Source organism: Lynx rufus, unplaced genomic scaffold (genome assembly GCF_022079265.1).
Source record: "Lynx rufus isolate CCGP_SWC_20201006 ecotype Redwood Valley unplaced genomic scaffold, mLynRuf1.p SCAF_8, whole genome shotgun sequence".
In the NCBI taxonomy this organism is placed as follows: domain Eukaryota; kingdom Metazoa; phylum Chordata; class Mammalia; order Carnivora; family Felidae; genus Lynx; species Lynx rufus.
The window spans coordinates 131,513,180-131,527,992 of NW_025814896.1; positions in this window are offsets into that span (position 1 = coordinate 131,513,180).

Here is a 14,813-nt window from a genome sequence, read left to right on the forward strand (position 1 = left end):
TCGGTGTAACCCAGCTACCTACCCTCTGTGGGGTTGGTTACTCGCCCTTCCCCTAACCTAACGCACACCAAGTGCAAGAACCACCTTCCTTTTATGAGCCACCAAGAAGCAGGAGGAGCAGAAGGAGGGGGAAATGCCGCCATGTTGTGGTGACGCAATATTCTTTGTCACTTCAAATTTGCATTTCAGGTGTATTGAAAGAGCTAGGTTTTGAAATTTTTGTGCATTCGTTTAAAAATTCCGGCACTGTTCGCATACAGTGTTATATTAATACAGTGCGGCATAGTGACTGAACAATTCTATACATTACTCAGTGCTCAGCATGGTGAGTGCACAAGTCACCCCTTTCACCTAGTTCACCCATCCCCTTACCCCACCTGCTCTTGGGCGACCACCAGCTTGTGCTCTGAACTTATTTATTTGCTTATTTACTTATTTATTTTTAATGAAAATGTTTCATTTATTTTTGAGAGCGCGAGGGCAAGCGGGGGCGGGGCAGAGAGAAAGGGGGACAGAGGATGTGAAGCAGACCCTGTACCGACAGCACAGAGCCCGACTCGGGGCTCAACCTCAAACCGTGAGATCGTGATCTGAGCAGTAGTTGGACGCTCAACCAGTTGACCCACCCAGGTCTCCCTGTTCTCCGTATTTAAGAGTCTGTGTTTTGGTCTCTCTTTTCTTTGTTTCTTAAAACCCCCACATGAATGAAATCATATGGTATTTGTCTTTCTCTGACTGATTTATTTCATTTAGCGGAATACCTTCTGGATCCCTCTATGCTGTTGCAGATGACAAGATATCGTCTCGTATATACACACCGCACCTTGTTTATCCATTCGTCGATGGATGGACACATGGGTTGCTTCCTTATTTTGGTTATTGTGGATAATGCTGCAATAAACATACAGAACGTGTGTCTTTGCAAATTAGTGTTTTTATTTTCTTTGGGTAACTACCCGGTAGTGGAATTACTGGGTATATTATAATTCCGTTGGATAACGTTTTGGATACAGAAGTGAGGACAATGTGAACAGCTAAGTCCAAGTTCATGAATGTAGTTAGTGACAACTTCATTAATATTGCCTTGCTGGCAGTACTTTAAAACTCTCTCACTTGAGTTGCACGTAGATTTATTATATGTTAAAAAAAGGAAACAGGGGCACCTGGGTGGCTCAGTCAGTTAAGTGTCTGACTCTTGATCTCAGTTCAGGTCATGATCTGACGTTTCGTGAGATCAAGCACCACGTTGGGCTCTGTACTGACAGTGCGGAGCCTGCTTGGGATTCTCTCTCTTCCTCTCTCTCTCCCTGCCCTTCCCCTTTCCGGTGAGCCCGTGCTCGCTCTCTCTCTCTCTCTCTCTCTCTCTCAAAATAAATAAAACACTTAAAAAACACAAGCAAAACCAAAGCCCTGCAGATGAGACTGGATAGAAAATGTCAACTTCAAGAGATAAGAACAGCTCTTTACATTTTTTTTTTATCAGCCAGACGCAATTTGTGTTACACTAACTTGACCTTGCTGGTGGCTTCTCTTTGAGTCCAACCTACAGGCAGATAACTCTTTGCCCACGTGGAAGAGATCACTCCAAACCGTTCCATTTCACTTTCCTTAGGCAAAACGCCACTTGGATATCTGTGATTAGATGGGGCGTCTCTAAATCCCCTTGGCCTTTGCTTACGGGACCGAACTTGGACCACCCCTAAGGGTGACTATCACCCATTACATTTCAAGTCTTTTTCATTTCACTGTTCTTTATGGCAATCAGGGCTTTCCTGTCAACTGCATTAAGAGAGATCTATTTAGTATTTTTCATTTACAAGCGTCTGATAGCCTAAAAGTTTTTTCCTCACATTTCCTTATTTGACCCTCACAGCCAAGTTACAAGGAGGACAGAGCACCTAATACTACAGTGTTATGTTTTGACAGATGAGGAAACAAAGAATCTGTTCTTCCTTCTGCCAGCCGCCTTAATTGCCTGGGTCTTAAAAAACCCGGGGAGGTGGTCAGCCAAATGAAGTGATAACCTGTCGCCTTGCTGGATGGGACACAACAAAACAAAACGCCGGTTCTGCTGGCTGCGTTGAAGTTATTAAAGGATATGTTGGCCTCTGCCATGGCGCCTCCCTCAATGATTTTCACGGGCAGTTTGACCGTATGTCACCTTCCACCGATATTAGCTTCCAACCCTACCTCCGCACGAAACATGCCTTGTATGTCACCAGAGGGACACAGGCTAGGCTTCATGCAGTGGAGACATTATCCCGGACTCACTTAGTGAGTGCTTAATGTATTCAAGGCGCCACGCCAAGCGCTTAACGTGCGTCACTGCCTGTCCTACGGCGATCCTTTGCACTGGATATGATTATTCCCATTCGACGAAGAAATGCAGAGAAGGCAACCATCTCGCGAAGCATTGCTCAGCCAGGAAAGAGCAGAAGAGAAGTGCCATCCTGGCCCTAACTGATGCCATGAACCCTGCTTTCCTCTCTCTCTCCCACCGATGCCCAGAAGCCACCGTCACAGTAAGAGGCTGCCATTTGTTCCCGGACTCAACCTGAAATCCATTCCTTAAGCCCCCGGAGCAGATTTCTCTTCTACGAAGAGGAGATGTGGAACTCCCGGTTCCACCACGGGCAGTCTGCTTCCTAGCAGCACACGCAGGGTGCTTGGGACCACAGAGCTGGGCATTGGAAGCAGGCGCAAACCAGCTTGCAGTTCTTGGAGGTCTTCTGCTGAATCTTCCACCGTCGTGTCACCCTCACTGAGGACACAGGCGGGGGGGGGGGGGGGGGCGGGGCATGCAGAATGAGCGGTTATCTACATTGTATGCTTGTTGCATGGAAAATAGCATTGAACGGGGCTGGCAGAGATGCGTGGATGTCCAGTCTATTTCCTTTCACTGCAGTGCTTCTCGAAAATATTCCAGACATTCCGCTGCTGATGCATGCACGTATCCTTAGGTCACAGAGGTAAAGCCAGGATTAGAAGTCAGTTAGTCCAACTCCCCCTTTCCTGGAGGAGAACCAATTGGAGGCCCTGGGCTAGCAGCTTGCACAGGTCCCAGATCGAGGAGGCATTTAACTGGCCCCTGCAGGGCTGTTCCAGATACCAATCCATTCTCATGGCCCATTCCAGCCAGACTGTCTTTCTTACTGTTGATCATAGAAAGTTCCACGTACCAAGATCTGCCTTTCTGCCTTTCTGCCATGAGTGTGAGGTTGGTGAGCAGGAGACCCCCCCCCCAGCCTTTCCGAGCTAAGTGCCCCACCCTGTCATCAAAACTTAAAGTCCTTCTGCACCTTCCACGGGGACCACGGAATCATGTGTCGGAGAGAGACAGAATGCTCCCATCCTCTCCTCTGTTTTTACACTCCGATTTATTACAGCTTTTCCGTTTCTGTAGCTTTCTGTTTGCCATCTCCCTTCAGGCCAGTTTCACCTGTGCATTTCTGGAAGCCAGCAGGGCCTGCCAGGGGCCGAGAAAGGCACACTGAGCGGCTAGAAAGAGCCGCCTTCCCTCCCACTGTAGAGTAGTTCTGAGGGACCCTTGGGGTCGGAGGGACTTTCCGCTCCCCTGAGTTCTGTTCGGCTCAGCTGTCGGTGTTTTCCCTTCGGGCCGTCTGGCTGCGATGCCAACCGGGACAAGCAGAGCTGCTTCCCATTCATATCCTGTGGCTTCTTTTGAACAATTTAATCAGGATTTCATCAGAAAATTGCTCTGGTTTTAGTCTTTCGGAAATGTGATTTTTAAATCATCGATTGCGCTTTCACGGGGAACTGTCCTTAACGACCATCCTATCATTTTCATTTACAATAAGCCAAACGTATTTCAGACAAAGAATCTGATACGTCCTGGCAGATACGCATGCTCGTGAAAACCATCGCCAGAGTCAAAGTAATGCCCGCCTCCATCCCCCCCAAAAGTTTCCTTGTGGCCCTTTGTAATCCCTCCTTCCGGCTTCTCTGCACACCCCCACGCTGCCGTGCTCACTCTCGCTGTACGTTAACTCAACGTTTCTCGGAATAGCATCGAGGCGGAATCCCACGGCACACATTCTTCACTCTTTCTTTCACCTGGCCTCGTTATTTTTAGATTCGCCCATAGTGCGGTAATATCTTGATCCTTTTTATTCCATTGTATGGCTATACCACTATCTGTGTATCCATTCACCTGTTACGGAAATGAGGATTATTTCCCCTTTGGGTCCATTGCAATGAAAGCTGCCATGAGAATTTCTGGGGCACCTGGAGGGGTACACTTAGTCCGTTGGGTGCCCGACTCTTGATTTCAGCTCAGGTCATGATCCCCGGGTTGTGGGATCGAGCCCCCCCTCGGGCTCTGCAGCTGAGTGTGGAGCCTGCTTAAGATTCTCTCTCCCTCCCACTCTCTCTCTCCCTCTCCCTTGCTGGTCCTCTCTCTAAAATAAATAAATAAATAAAAGCTGTCATGCATGACAATCTCCGATCAGATCTTTGGACATGTGCTTTCTTTTTCTCTTGGGGAGATGAGTGGTAGAATGGGTCAAGGGTAGACGTACCTCTCAAACTTCCTCCTGAAGGGGTTTCACCCTCTGCACCCATACCAGTGGGTATGAGAGTTTCGTGTCCTCACTGACGTTCGCGATGGTCATTCTTTCCAATTGTAGCCATCGTCATGGGCGTTTGGTGGTGCCTCAGTGGTTTTAATTTGCAGTCCTTAATGATTAATGTTACAGAGTTTATTTTCCACATGCTTTTATCTCCTTTAGTGAAGGGCCCGTTCAAATATGCGGCTCAGGTTTTGTCGTTGTTTCTTTTCTTGCTTGGAGTTTTGAAGGGTTGTTGTGAATTCTGGATATAAGTCATTCAGCAGATATATGGAGAATGTTCGGCTCCATTCCTGGGTTTTTCTTTCTTCTTTTTTTAACCGTGTCTTTCGAAGAGCAGAAGTTTTAAATTTTTGATCAAGTCCAACTTAGCAAATTTTTATTTTATAGATCCTGGTATTTTTTTAAGTTTTATTTATTTACTTGAGAGAGACAGAAACAGCACGAGGACGGAAAGGGGAGAGAGAGAGAGAGAGAGAGAGAGAGAGAGAGAATCCGAAGCAGGCTGCATGCTGCCAGCACGGAGTCTGATGCAAGACTCGAACTCACAAAGCCATGAGATCATGACCTGAGCCAAAGCCAAGAGTCAGATGCTTCACTGACTAATCCACTCGGGCGCCCACTATAGATCCTGTTTTTAATGTCATAGTTTTGCTTAACCCGAGCCCACCAAGGTTTCTTCCCGAAGTTTATAGTTGGAGCTTTTGAATTTAAGTCAATAATCCACTTTGAGTTATTTTTGTATATGGTGCAAGACAGAGATCTCAGCTTCTTTTATTTTATTTTTGCATGTGGGCATCAAAGTGCTACAGTCTCGTTTATTGGAAAGACTATCCTTTTCCCTCTGAATTGCTTTTGCATCTTTGCTGAAAATCCATTATCCAAATCTGTGTGGGTCAATTTCTGGACTCTATTCTGTTCTATTGATCTGTCTTTCTATACTTACACTAACACCATACTGTCTCGATAACTGTGTCTTTATAATAAGTCTTAAAATCATTTGTTTTCTGTCTCTCATTGACCGCTGCCTTTTGTTGCTTGACGTACGGTGCCTTGAAAACCATTTTCTTGCGTATTCTGTTAGTTTGACTTGTATTTTTTCAAGTGGCAGGGTAAATCTAGGCCCTTTTTTTTCCACCTTGACTCAAGGTGGGAGACAAATTATTTTACTTTTGATCCACACTATTATATTTCCGGTATTAGTGAAGGCCAAAGGGCAAATACAATTCAATATATATTTGCTTTGGGCACAACTTTTCAGTTACGTGCATACGTATGCATCTAGGATGACGGTTAACAAGGTGGTAAGTTCTGCACTAGACCTTTTCGGTCTTACCCGGGTCCAGGTAAAGTGTCATTATGGATGTTCTGAAGACAAAGCGTTATTGATCTGTGGCGTGTAAGGAACTAATTTTGTATCGCATTCAGTTCCAACAATCATCAAACATGTTGCACTGTCATGGTACTTAGTTTGGGTCACCGGGGAGATGGAACATTTTGGGAAGCGTGGGGCCAGAGAAATCAACGTGTCCCATATAGATCTGGCTCTCTCGTTGGCCATCTTCAGGCCCACATTCACAGACGTCGTCAGCAAATGTAGTTGAATGAACAAATAAAGGAAGGAGGTCTGGCTGTAAATGATGAGGCTGGTTATTTGGTGCGCCCACATGGCTGGAGAGGCCTGGTGTGGTAGAAAAAGAATACAGACTTTGAGCTCAGCAAGAGCCGGGGTCTAATGCGAGCTCCCTATTGATCTGGTGGGTGAGAGAAATGAACTTCCAGTGTTTTCATTTTTAGACTAGAGAGAACATTACTTACCTCCAACATTGTTATGGAGAGAAAATCAGATATGCATGTTATACATCTAACTCAGAGCATAGGCATACATTAGGCGTCTAATGAATGTAAGTACTCTCTCCTGCAGAGCAGCTCACTGGGAAAGGTAGAGCCTTTGCACGGTTATTGTTCACAATATGTAAGGGACTGATTTAAGACGTGGAGGAAACAGACTGTACAATTTCTTCACTGATGCCAAATCTTTGAACTTGGAGGACGGATTTGATTTCTGGAAAGAGCCAAAAATCATTCGAAAGCAAGGGAAGTAAATAAATGCAGTGACTTACCAATGGGGATAAAAGTAAATAAACGCAAAGGAATGTGACTCTAAAATCATGCCGTACAAAGTCAATGTTTCATAAGCAAGTTACTCTATCAGTTTTCAGTTTTGAAGTCAACGGGGTTCTAAGGGTTGTTCTAACTGTAGGGATCGGCTTTTTTTCCTCTCTTGAAGGAACTTCTAGGAAGGAAATACATTCATGCGGACATATAACTTCCGGTCTACAAAAATGTAAATAAATAAATAAAACCAAATGAAGAAAAGAAAAAGTCTAATTTCACTGCTATCTCATGACATCTTTTATAATCCCTTGTTTTTAGTTTGTGATGAGCTTTTCCATAGGCTCATTTCTAACTGGACCATTAAAGACAGGCTGAGATGTTTTCAGTGACTTGACCAGGGTCTAACTAGCGGTAACTCACAGAGCTGAATGGTGAACCCCAGTCATGCTCTGCCCACCATGCTACCCCTCCTTTGTGTCTGCCCCAGTCTAAAAATAATCTTCTTTTCAGAACAGAGTGAATAGAGTCGATCCACGGATACTACAGGGGGAAATATCTGGGGAAGTAAATAGTGCTACAAATGATTACTTCTCTTCTTCACTTTTATTCGCAGCGTTTCCCATCGGAGCTAAAAGTCGTCTACACGCGTTCTTAAAGAGTGACCTCAGTTTTGCTGAGCTGGGTCTCAGCAGTTGGGAGAAGGCACAGCGGCTTAGGTGACATTCCCAGTCTTTGTCTCTGGAGTCTCCCGTGGCCTGTGGGCTCCAAATGCTACAGGAACAGCTTTCCCCACCTTCCTCAAGCAAATTCAAGTTCAGAGCGCTGGGATAATGCAGCTGCATCCAATTAAACTCCCTCAGACCGGATGGGAGAGGAGCTGCAGAAAAACGCTGGCGCAGCCTCCTTTCCAGGGTGCTTCGGCCTGCTCACCCCGCACGCTTAGCCGCTTAGCCGGGTGTGGACCAGGCTCCGTCTCCAGAAGCGCCGATGCTTACAATGGGGGCATTGTTCTCTGGAGCGGACTGTTTATTGCACTTTGAGAGCGCCCACACTCTGAGTCGAGGGGGGAGCCAACCTCAGCTCCAAATCGGCTTTGCTCTGCCTTTCCTGACCCAGATTCGAAAACGTCTGGTTGAAAAACCATGCACCTTTTAAGTCAAATCAGGGCCGTCCCTATCCCTAAATGTACGTATTATTACAAAACATCGAGACAGATTTCGATGAAATATGGAAGCCTGACAAAAATGGTATTAAAAAGCAGGCAGCTGGGTCCATGTGAGGAGACACGTGGGCAGGTGAGTGTGGAGAGCACTGATCCACTGGCTCTCCCGGCTTTGCTTGGACCTCAGCGGAAGAAACACATCGTCCAGATTGGAATTATAGGCTGCTTTTTTTTTTCTGCTTTGCCAAAACCTGTATGCCTCACCAGTATACCCTACTGGGTTCATTGTTTGGCGGTTTTTGCTTATCTCAGCTCGGGGAGAGGGCATGCATGGGCAGGCATGCAGAATCATTATCAAGGCTCAGTTTTAAAGGGATAATCTTATATTCGCATTTTACTAGTCAATGGTGCTGTTACATCGTTCCAGTGGAATTAGTTGCCGTTGAATTAGATTGTTAACACGTAAAGATATCCAAATATAATAAGCCCAAGTGTATCTCATCAAAACCAACATAAAGATAATGCGTAGGTTTTGGCTAGAGTCCCATAGTCAGGTAGCTTTTTCATTCTCTAGTTCCCGTTAAAGACCGCGAGACCAAACTAACAGATTTAGGGAAGATTTTTGATGTTTAATCTTTTACAAAAACTATGAATTAGGTATTGTTACCACTACGGTATAGAAGAGAAAATTGCTATTCTAAAGGAGACACGCAGGGCGCCTGGGTGGCTTAGTTGGTTAAGCGTCTGACTTCAGCTCAGGCCACAAACTCACTCTTCGTAAGTTTGAGCCCCCGCGTCGGGCTCTGGGCTGACAGCTCTGAGCCTGGAGCCCGCTTCGGATTCTGTGTCTCCCTCTCTCCCTGCCCCTCCCCTGCTCCCGCTCTGTCTCTCTTGTTCTCTCCCAAAAATAAATAAAACATTAAAACATAAATAAATGCCTACTTTGTAATTATCAGGCTAGAGAATAGTAAAACTCAAACTGAAATTTGGGGATCCTAGTATTTGCTGTATTGCTTTTTAAATTTTTTTTTCAACGTTTATTTATTTTTTGGGACAGAGAGAGACAGAGCATGAACGGGGGAGGGGCAGAGAGAGAGGGAGACACAGAATCGGAAACGGGCTCCAGGCTCGGAGACATCAGCCCAGAGCCCGACGCGGGGCTCGACCTCACGGACCGCGAGATCGTGACCTGGCTGAAGTCGGACGCTTAACCGACTGCGCCACCCAGGCGCCCCGCTGTATTGCTTTTTACATCCCTTGACAAACCGACAAATATCCCATCGTAAGTTCAGGGTAACACTGGAGGCAGGGGAGTCTGGGAGGCGGCTCAGGCTAGAGACGTGTCCGTATATTTACAGAAGCAGGAAGCAACGCACAGCAGGCGTTGGCGAACAGGTGTGATCCAGATAGATCTACGTCCCATCCCTTAGTCCCCAGTCATTGCTTAGGTCACCCTTAGTCAAAACAGGCAACCAAAGCCTGGCGCAGTTTTTACGGCGATTAAGGACGGACATGTACGTCAGGCGCCTTGGTTAGTGCCTGGATATTGCGAGGTCTGAACTTGAGGTCAGATGTAGCTGCGAGAGGGACTCCAAGCTTGGAGAGGTCCTCATTCTTCGGGGACCCTTTTATGAACTTCCCCTCGGGATGTGTGAAGGCCAGACTCCATCGGGGGCGTTGCCTCTGGCCCACGCACGGGGAAAATGAATTGCAACGTGCCTGGACCTTCCGAGAACGTGGCCGCCTCTTCTGCTCGAGTGGCTCAGGACGTGTTGTTGCCTGAGCCGGCTTCCCTGTTCTTGCCCGCAAACGAAGCAGGGCCGCTTTGGCCCGCAGAGCACAGGAGGGCTATCGGAGCCTTGGGGAGGGCCCTCGTTGGTGGTCTGGCCTCAGCCACATCGGGCGATACGGAGGGCAAGATGGAAGACTGAACTGTTTGCTTAACTTCTTGGCGAGACCAGTATCTGAGGCTCTGATCGCATCTTTTTCCAGGCCCCGACGTTTGTCTTATCGATACCTGTTTCTTCCTCCCTTCACAGCTACCTACATACGGTGGAATGCTTTCACCCCCTTCCCGCTGCCCCCCCCCCCCCGTCCCAGCTGTCCCACATCCCGGATGGACCCCCCCTCCCCTCTCCCCTTCGCTCCCCAGACACTCAGGCCTCTAAGGTAGGGCAGGTTCCTCGCAACCTGACATGTCCCACATGACAGCTAACTTGGTGAGGCTGAGCCCCGGGGTGGCAGGGTGCCTGGGTGGGGAAGGCTTCGTCCCGGAGCCTTCCTCTGGCAGCGGGCAGGGTGAGAGTGACAGTGCACCTGCCCCTGGTCCCAGGGCTGGCGGCGATCGGGTTACTGCCTTTCTGCTGGCTGGAAGCTTCAGGTCTCGCCTTGAGTAAGGATGGGAGCTCACAAATATTAACCAGGAGCAATCTCCAAACGTTCTGCCTGCTGAGCTCCTGGCTCCTTCGCACGGTCGGTGGCGGCCGACTCCACCCCCGTGTTCCACGCGCATCTCAAACGACAGGTCTAAATGCGAGCTTGTCAGCACTCAAAGCGCCTTCGAACCTGCATCCTCTAAAGCCCGGTGAGTAGGTGCATCTTCTGCCAAGTCACCAAGGGCCAGAAGCTCCCCTTCCCTCACCCCTCGCCCGGTTAATCGCTCGGATCGTCTGGCTCCCGTCGCCTCTCTCTGCCTAGAGGCTTCTCGGCTGCAGGGTCCCTACTGTCACTGTGCCATTTCCTGCCCTTGCCGCGTCTTGTTTTTTTTTTTTTTTTCTTTTTTAGAGAAAGAGAAAGTGGAGAAGAGGGGGTTGAGGGAGACAGAGAGAGAGAGAGAATCCTAAGCAGGCTCCATGCTCCAAGCAGAGCTTCAGCTCAGGTCATGATGTCACAGCTCGTGGGTTCGAGCCCCGCGTCGGGCTCTGTGCTGACAGCTCAGAGCCCGGAGCCTGCTTCGGATTCTGGGTCTCCCTCTCTCTCTCTGCCTCTCCCCTGCTCACTCCCTCTCTCTCTCTCAAAAGTAGATACACATTTAAAAAAAATTTTTTTTTAAAAAGAGTCAGATGTTGAATCGACTGAGCCACCCAGGTGCCCCCCCGCCCATTTAGAATCTGCCCACTCGCCTCAGAAGCTGTAAAATCACTGGAATTTCTGGGCCCCGCTTTTGATCGATTAAAATAATCGAGGGAAGGGCACAGTCTGGGGACCCGGGTTGTTTAAAAGGCTCGCTGGGTCGTTCTAAGGCACAGCTAGGGCTGGACACCCTCGTCCAGTAGTGTGCATCTGGCCCTGTCACTCGCTTCTATGCAGAACGGCTTTCCCCGACTCCTACCTGACTTGAAACAGGTTCCGCCCCAGGGCCCTTGCCCCATCCCCGTAGCCATTTTCTCACACCGTTTCGTCATTTCCTGGCTCCCGTCTTTGAGCAGTCTCTTCCCTCCACCTCCCGATTGCCGGCAAAACTCTCCTCTTTTGCTACCAAAAGCCAGTGGCGCTACGGGCCAAGGTTGTTGGAGCAAAAGAAAACAAATCATGCTCATATTTTATTGTTATTTCTATCTGGGCACCTCCCGACAGGATGGGATTTTGGGAAACCCCAGGCCGGGAGGCAGGAGGCCTGGCTTCTGCCCTGGATGTATAAACAGTTTCCTGTGTGATCTTGGGTGAGTTGTCATGTCTCACTCTCTTGGCCTCTCAGTCTCTCATCTATGAAGTGAGGGAAATGAATTAGATGTTCTCTTACAGACGAGTTACAAAATCTTACGACGATCTCCTTCGTGGTGTTTCCCTCAGAGCTATTTGTGTTCCTGGAATCTCTTTCTGACCTCGAAGCCCTTATTTTGTTCTGTGATTGAGCTGCGTCCCGCTCAGATTTTATCCTAACTAGTCCCTTTTGTCTGCTTGCCGTCACATTGAGTCTGGCGCAAATCAGTTTAGGTTTGATAAACGGATTAAAGACTCCATGGTGAAAGAGGGGGAGAGGAGAGGAGGGGGGAGAGGAGGGACTGAGGGACGACCTGAGCCCCAAACCTCCAGGAGGTCCCAATGTGACAAGGACAGCAGGACATTTGAGATCTGCAGTTCCCCCACGCCCTTCAAAAGTACCACCGTCTAAATTATCCCCGGTCCTAAAAATAAAGAAATAGCTATTCTGGGCTTTTCTACTCGTGGAGTACATGTTGGGACACCAGCTAGATCCTTCAGGCTTTCGGTTCTGCCTTCCTGCCCAGCCCAACCCGGGCCACTTAGCTTCCAGATTGAGCAACCTGGACTTTCCAAATGGAGTCCTGAGGCAGCAGCAAGCTTTTTTACAAAATAGTATTCCAATGAGGACTTCGGTGTCACTGGATTAGAAACAGATGGTTCACGTTGCTGCTTAAATATACATGCTTGAAATCAGGAAGGAATATTTGACACAGGTTCAGGCAGCCTGTCTCAATCCTTTAATGGTCACAGTGCCAGTGTGCTGTGTTGAGTGAATTCCAAAGACCTCAAACTATGCTCCTCGGCACTAAGTTTTCTTATCTGCGGGGATGAGATGAACCTCCAGTATCTCCATAGATTATTCTCCTCGGCCTTGGCTCTCCACTTGGGATTACTTGGAAAGCTTCGAACAGCGAGCGGAGGCTTTGGCTCCTCCCCTAGAAATTCTGATGTAGTTGGTCTGAATGGCTCTCGAGCACCGTTTTGTTGAAAGCTCTCCAGGTGATTCTTAGGGCCAGCCAAGGTCCAGCATGTCTGTGATGCAGGTCTCCGAGGAGCCTGGGTCCTTCGGCAAAGAACGTTTTTCTTCCAATTCTTTTGATGAATCAGAAGGAAAAAAAAAAAGTACGTTTTGTGTCTACGAGGGCGAGGATTATGGGGGGAAAAATGATGTTTCAAGATGTCCAAAGAGAGAAAGATTGCCTGGGAAGGTAGTCAAGTTTCATCAGTTGGACCAAACATAGTCACAGAGAGGTCGTAAACGGGATTCTAGCGTCGACTGGAAAATAAATGTTATGGATTGAATTGTAAACGCCCCCTCCCCGCCCCCACACCATTCAAGTGTTGAAATCCTAACACCGCGCGTGTCAGTATGTGATTTTATTCGAAGACAGGTTTTTTGGTAGATGTGATTAGGGAAGATGGGGTCATCAGGGTGAGCTCTAACCCAGTATGCCCGGTGTCTTGACGAAAAAGGGGACATTGGGACAAAGAGGTAGGCATAGAGGGAGAACGCTATGTAGAGATGAAGAAAGAGAATGAGGTGATGCCTCTCTAAGCCAAAGACGGCCAGCGAACGTCTAGAAACCAGGAGGAAGGCGTTCTGTTAGTCAAGATTCTGCGGCGAAACAGAACCCATGGGGTGTCTATGTGGGACGTATACATGGGACACGCATGCCTATGCACGTGTACATCCATAAAGAGGTATGGGTGTGTATAAATACATACATGTATATACGTATGGATACAGATAAATATGTGTATCTAAAAGGAGATTTATCGTGAATAACTAGATCCTGCTGCCATGGAGACTGAGAAATCCCACAGTCAGTCGTCTTGCAAGTGGTATAATTCAGTCTGAGTCTGAAGGTCTGAGACCCGAGGGAGCCAAGGATGTAAATCCCAGTCTGAGGGCAAGAGAAAATGAAATGAGATGTCCCAGCTCAACCACGAGGCAAAAGAAAAAAAAAAACATTAAAAAGAGGAGCATGGATTTCTGCTTCTTCCTCCTTTGGTTCTGTTCTGGCTCATGCACAGCAGGGTTGGGAGGCCACCTGAGTCCACTGATTCACATGCTAATCCCAGCCCAAACACCACCCCCCCAACACACACACACACACACACACACACACACACGCACACAACCGGAAGTGATGTTTAATCCCAGCACCTCATGGCCCCGTCACGTTGACCCCTGATTAATCATCCCATGCATGGACTAGATTCTTCCTCTTTGCCCTCAGAGGAGGCCAATCCCGCGGACACCTTAATCTTGGACTCCCAGCCTCCAGAACGGTGAGGCAATGTTTCTGCCGGTTAAGCCCCGCACTCTGGGGTGGTTCGTTAGAGGCAACCCCACCAACTTTAACAACACGTCTGATGGTATGCGAGACTCCCTTGGCTCAGAGGCTCCCAGAGGAGACAACAAAAATGAGAAACAAATCAGCATCCACTGAGCACCTATCGTGTACCCAGCTCTGTGAGGTGCTTTGGAGACTCTATCACATCTAAATACTCAGAACAGGTTTTAATGGCTGACAGGACCATCTCCAATTCCCGATGAGGAAACTTAAGTGAAGGTCACTTCACTCGAGACACCATCATAAACAAACACACACACAAACAAACAAACAAAAAAGGAAAAAGAATACTTTTGGGTCTGCCGAAGTGAGATCTGCAATTTCACGTATCTGGAAGTAAGTTAGTGCGTACAAAATACGCCTGGCCTTTCAAAGTTAAGCCCTCACCCCTCACCCCCTCTTAGGTCTACCCTATACACATCGATTGCATTGTTTTCCTTGTAGGAAGAGGGACAACATAAACATCTGTGAGTGCAATAATCTGAGCATCGGCCGGCGAGAAAATGAGCTCCACTTGGGATGGGGGACGGTCTGGCGATGGGGGGTTTGTCTGCTCCGCCTGCCATGACAGAATACCACGCACAGACTGGGGGGTTTAAGCTGAGCGATTTCTCTTCTCCCAGATCTGGAGGCTGGAAATCCAGCACCAGCATGTCAGCATGGTGAGTTTCTCCCAAGACCTCTCTTCTGGGCTTGTAGATGATTTCCTTCCCCTCCCCTCATATTCTTTGTTCTGCACGTGACCGCGTGTCCCAATCTCCTCTTCTTTTAATGATGGCAGCCATGTTGGATTAGGCCCCACTCATGTAACCTCTTTGTTGTTGTTGTTGTTGTGACTCACCTCTCTAAAGACCATGTCTCCAAATACACTCACATCCCGGGTGA